This window comes from Amborella trichopoda, chromosome 2, assembly GCF_054954075.1.
Source record: "Amborella trichopoda isolate Santa Cruz 75 chromosome 2, AtrichopodaSantaCruz75HAP2 v2.0, whole genome shotgun sequence".
NCBI lineage: Eukaryota > Viridiplantae > Streptophyta > Magnoliopsida > Amborellales > Amborellaceae > Amborella > Amborella trichopoda.
Window position 1 is genome coordinate 16,340,863 of NC_142337.1, and position 6,000 is coordinate 16,346,862.

Genomic DNA, 6,000 nt, shown 5'->3' on the forward strand with positions numbered 1-6,000 from the left:
GATCAGACAACCATCCTCATCAAAAAAAAAAAAAAAAAAGGATTCACAAGCATTCTGTTAAGTGCCTAAAAATATAATGTCCCTGGATCGAATGGAAATCAACCCGTATTTGGACAGTGAAATCTAAGTGCTTATAATGTCCAGTTTTCTTTGCTGAAAGTGTATTTGGACAGTGAAATCTAAGTGCTTATAATGTCTAGTTTTTTTTGCTGGTAACATTCTAGTGATTCTGTATCGGATCCTAAAATTTAAAATCAAACTAATACTCCCAAGTAGATTTTTTACCCAATGTATAGCGTTCTTGTGCATCTCAAGCAGTCGCTGCTGGCAATAATAAAACAACCACAAAATATGTTTTGGGTAGTTTCTGAAGTGTCCTAAATTGCACAAGATCACAAGTTTCTCATAAGAATCAAGGTAATGAAAGACTCCAAATGCTCTGATTTGGAATGGCTTACAAATCAAATCAAGTCTAATATCTTCTAGTTTAAGCATCCTTTTCGGATATTTACAGAAATCTTGCTCAAATGAGAGTCCCATGACTTAAAAAGAGTTCGCAAATATTGAAACCAGATGCACAAAAGGAGGAGCACAAATTTCATAATTCTTTTATCATTAGCATCCCTCTTTGGGGAGTCAAAAAGTACTAGCAAATACACAGTATCACTCTATATGTCACATAGAGCACATAGAGAGTGAGAAACAATCAACAATATTGTACCTATAAACTATGAAAACAACAAAGATTCAAAACAGGCAAACCCCCAACATCTGAGACATGTAACCTCTCCTCATTCTCTAGTCCCCCACTCTTTCTAGCTTAAGAACAAGTAAACACCACCATCCTAAAAAGTGGTGGCTCTCTCCCTCTATATCTGTCTCTCTGTCTCTGTCTCAAGGTTTCCAAGGAGCCGGAGGTGGCGGGGGAGTATGGAACATGAGTGGCACCGCAGCGAAGATGGTATTCTTGTCGATGGAATGTAACTCACCGAAGAGAGAAACCAAAGTAGCCACCAAAGCAGCATTGCCAGCGAGAGTGGGCTCAGTGTAATGGTAGTTTCCTCTTACCTCTTTGAAACCATCATGCTTGTCGGGTCCTGCCACCATTGCCCCCACAAGTGTGTTTGGGTTAGGCTTGGGCGTGTCCCTCCCCATTTCTACCCACCCTTGCAAGAATACTTGATCTTGTTCTTAGGGATTGAGGCTGCTCTATGGTGCACATGTTTTGGGTTGTGGTTTCTGAAACCCACAATATAGCTCATCTTTCACGGGTTCTTCCCTAGAATGTAATCAATCTGCAACATGGAAAGTGGTTAAACATTAGTATGAGTAATTTTCAGTATTCATCAACAAAAAAGCCTCTCTCTTTCTCTGAAATTGTAAACTTAAGCATGCATGTGCAAGAAGAGTTTTGGATCTCATGGGGAAGCACATGCTCCACCACACTCGCTCTGTAAGAAGGTTTTAAATTCTCCCAAAAATATTTAGCTTACCCCAAAATTAAGCTTGCATGTACAAGAACAATACCAAGATGGGTCACTCCTAGGATTGGAGTGTGTTGTGTTGTACCTACACTAGCAAGGAAATGCTTTTTTCGAGTTCTTTTATTTATTATAAGAAAAATTATGGGCAATGCTTCCAAACCAGAACACTAAAGATTTGGCTAAATTTTACATGATCATAGTCCAGGATCCAATAGTTTGCAGATCACAGGCAACATACCCATTTGAACAAAAGTCTTTTTTTTGGGTCATTTCTCCAAGCCTTATCTTTGGCTAAATTTTGCAAGATCACAGTCCAGGATCTGACATTTGTGGTTCAACCTTCAACTGTTTCAGTTTTATGTCTGTGTACCTATTTGAAAGAAAGTGTTTTTGTTTTGCCCTGAGATTTATCTTGTCATATATCAAATGATAGATAACTTACTCATCAATCAATGAGTAAAATAATTTATCCAATGAAAAAAATATATTATGCGAGAGTACTTGGGTTCTTGTAAAATTGCGTAGAAAACCAATTTGGCATTCTTTTTTATTTGTTTTACACTAAATAAGTGGCATGGTGTGCTGTAACAATATCTGCTACTCGTGTATAATGGACCTAATTTTGTCTTAAACATGTAAATAAGGAATTATCAACATTCACCAAATTATCATAATGCAACAAAAAAAACTCTTCCAAATGTAATGAATTAATCTTATATCATATCAAATAAAATTTTTCAAACAAACAAACAAAAAAAACCCACATTCTAGAAGATATAACATGCACCTTCGATTAATTCACTATTTCTCTCTTTAATCTATATGATCCAATTTTTCGATTTCGCATTCAATCTTAGGAAGACCAGTCCAGAAACCCATCTCAACCTCAAAAAACAACAGCAACCACTCTCCCTCTCTATTGTTCACAGGAAACACAGATCCAAACGAGAAACTACCGTATCCAAAACAAAGATGAGAAAGCATCTGATATATTTGTATCTCATCCAATATAGAGATGCCTGTGGTCCTCATGGTTTTGTCAAAAAACCCCAATCAACCCCAAATCGATGGAAATTGAAGACAATAGATTGTATTTGACTGACTCAAATACACAGAGAGAGAGAGAGAGAGAGAGAGAGAGAGAGAGAGAGAGAGAGAGAGAGAGAGAGAGAGAGAGAGAGAGAGAGAGAGAGAGAGAGAGAGAGAGAGAGAGAGAGAGAGTACCTTTAGAGATGGGATGGGCTACAATTGGGAGGCCAGCCAGGGTTTTTCTGAGTGAGCGATAGGGTTTCAATAGTTGCTAATGGTGAGGGGCGAGAGGGCTTCTATTTCTGTGTGGGCTCAGAGGGCTTCTATTTCTGTGTGGGCTCAGAGGGCTTCAATAGTTACTAAAAAGAGAGAGATGCTCAAGCTCAGGGCTTCAATGGCTGCATATAGACAGAGAGAGAGGGATGCGTTGTTGTTGCTGCAGCTATAGAGAGAGAGGTGTCCATCCCTCTATGTGAGAAGAGAGGGCTTCAATGGCTGATAAAGAGAGAGAGGTGATGCTCAAGCCCAGGGGTTTCAATGGCTGCTACATCGCTGCCATCACGTCCATCGATACTGCTGAACATAGAGAGAGGGAGGTTTGCGAAGAGACAGAGAGGGAGGTCCGTGAAGAGAGAGAGAATAAGAGAGAGGTCTGTGAAGAGAGAGAAGGAGGTCCGTGAAGAGAGAGAGAGGGAGAGAGAGGCTAACATTAATCATGTGTCAGCGGATATGTTAGTACCCCATTAAAAAAAGAGAGCGAGAGGCTAAGCAATCTTGACCATCGATTTCAAATTTTTTGATCACGACCGTTGAGTGCAGCTCAATGGGGTGGGCGAGCTGGCTAACCTCATCTTTTCCATTTTATTTTTATTTTTTTTTATTGCCCTTGTTGGGGGGTCTTTTCTAAGCTTGCCCTTGTAAGTGGGCAATTTTATTCATCAAAGCATAATAGAACACTTTCTGCACATACTTTTCAAACTTAATATTTACAACTCAGGCCCCTAGTTGTAGGGTTTTTGCCTTGAATTCCTGACTATTGGGTCGTTGTACGCATATATAGGGATGAACTTGCCCCATTTTCCTCAGGGAATCCAGTCGAGAGAAAAAATGCTCCCAGACTAGCCAATTTCGTCATTGGTGAGGTTCACCCATCTCTTATATGTGGTAGTTGGTAGTTATACTCATACAACCATGGAGTGCTTGGCTAGTTTCAAGCCTTCATAACAAGCATAGGAAGTTGGCTTTGAGAATGAGGCCAGATGACTAACAGTTTAACCTCTTGTAGTGATGGAGGAAGTCCTTCCTACAAGGAAAACTTCTTGAAAATGGATGATTTTAACAGTTAAATTGAAACACCACTTTCGAAAGTGATGGGCCTTAAAGTTTTGCCACCTGTGGCCCCTTTGGTGGTGATTTTCTTTGTTATATTTTACCCAGAGATGATGAAAGGATTCCCTTGCGGGATCATGAGAACTCAAAAATCACGAAGTTATCTTTTTACCTTTGGAGCTTTCATCCTCTGCTTCGTGTATCCATAAAGAGTCCTCTGGATTCTTGCCGGGCTTCCATCTTGGAGGGTCTCGATATTTTTCAGGGTTCGTCGAAATCACTTCGGTTTTCTATTCATATCACCCTCCTGTATCTTTCTAAGTTGGCTCTGTTGGGAACCTGCAGGGTTTTGGAGAAGTCTTCATCCTCAGGGTTGCTTGTGTAATATTATTGGAACTTGCAAGTGCTTGTTTGTACTTGAGTGTTTTGCATCGAAAGCTCCTTCTTGGATATCTTTTTATTCCTTTTACCCGTGGTGCATTTTTAAGTTTTCACCACGTCCATATTTTTTGCTTTTTTTATTTTTTTATTTTTCTTTGTGATGCCTTTTCAGGTTTTCACCACGTTTTTGAGCCCATTACGGGTAGTATTTTATGAGATACATTGCATTAATGGGGTCGTCGAGTATGTACCCCTCCTGATTTTTTATCTTGTAAGATTTGCCTACATGCACTCGGGAAACCACGAATGGCCCCTCCCAATTAGGTTTGAACTTGCCTAAAGAGCGTGGATTTGTAGGAGTGTGGAAGATTTTCTTGAGTGCCGTGTCTCCTTCTTTGAATTGAAGTGCCGTGTCTCCTTCTTTGGTATGCCCTCTCAGTTCTACAATGGAAAGCAACGATATTCTACGTGGCTCGTAGTCATTTTTCATCTAAGTTAATGAGGGCAGTGATTCTTGCTTCGATCTTTTGTTCCTCATCTGAATAAGCACTCGGAGGGATGGTATCTCAACCTCGATAGGTAGCACTACTTCCATATCATACACCAATGAGTATGGGGTTATGTCAATAGGAGTCTTATCAGTTGTCCGGTAGCCCTATAGGGCGTCGTTTAGCTTTTCGTGCCAATCTTTCTTGCTTTTTATTATTTTGTCTATGATTCTGAGAAGTCCTTTATTTGTGGCTTCTGCTTGTCCGTTTGCTTGAGGGTAGTAAGGTGTGGAGAATTTCTGTGTTATCCCAAACCTTTTGCACACCTTAATGACTTTTTCATTTTGGAGATTGGATCCATTGTCAGTGATGATTGACTTAGGAACACCGAATTTGAATACGATATTGTTCTTTATGAAATGAGACAACATGTTGGCCTTCAATTTTAACAATTGATACGGCCTCTACCCATTTGGTGAAGTATTATGTAGCCTTTAATATAAAACGGTGGCCGTTTGAGGCTTTTGGTGATATCATTCCAATAATATCAAGACCCCACATGGCGAAAGGCATACAGGCGGTGTTGAGTTGAGTGATACGGACGGTGCATGGGTGAGGTCTCCATAGAGTTGACATTTGGGACACCTCTTAATGAACTTCCAACAGTCTTTAACCATGGTAGTTCAGTAATAGCCTTGGCGCTTGATTTTGAGCTAAGGCGGCTGCCTCAGAATGACCTCCTTGATTGTGCAACTCTGTTAGTACTTGGTCAATTTCTGGCTGATCGAGGCACCGTAGAATGATGTCATCGAAGGACTTTTTGACTAGGAGATCACCTCACACTAAGAATCTCATGGAAAACCTTCGATGGGCTTCTTTATCCTTTTTGGTGGCTCCTTCGGGGTATAAACCATCTTTTAGCAAGGACAAAACATCGTGGAACCACGGTCTTGCGCATCTAAAACCACGAAAGATACTTCCCCATCATTCTCACTCTCTTGCTCTACTTTTTTTTCAATCCTCTGTGGGGAAGGGTCATGTTTGTTCCTGATGTAGAATGATAGCGTGGTAATTTCTGGAGGAATACCAACCATCGAAGCAAGGGTTGCAAGGGTGTCGTCGAACCAATTATTTTCCCTAGTCATGTGCTGGAAGGTGATTTTCTTAAAATATGGGACCATCTTTTTCACCTTTTCGTGATAAGGTTTAAGCTTTACTTCTTTCACCCTCCAAATCCCTTGAACTTGGTTTATGATGAGTAAGGAGTCACCAATCACTCGTATTTGCTG

The 6,000-nt window shown here is 40.3% G+C and overlaps 1 long non-coding RNA gene across 1 annotated transcript; it reads right to left on the reverse strand.

Moving 5' to 3' along the window:
• Window positions 1-596: 596 nt before the first annotated feature.
• LOC148783130 (uncharacterized) lies at window positions 597-3,211 on the reverse strand. Its single transcript, XR_016050445.1, has 2 exons — window positions 2,709-3,211; window positions 597-1,295 (listed from the first exon to the last, which is right to left on the reverse strand). It is a non-coding gene; the product is annotated as an uncharacterized LOC148783130 (long non-coding RNA).
• Between the last annotated feature and the right edge of the window lie 2,789 nt (window positions 3,212-6,000).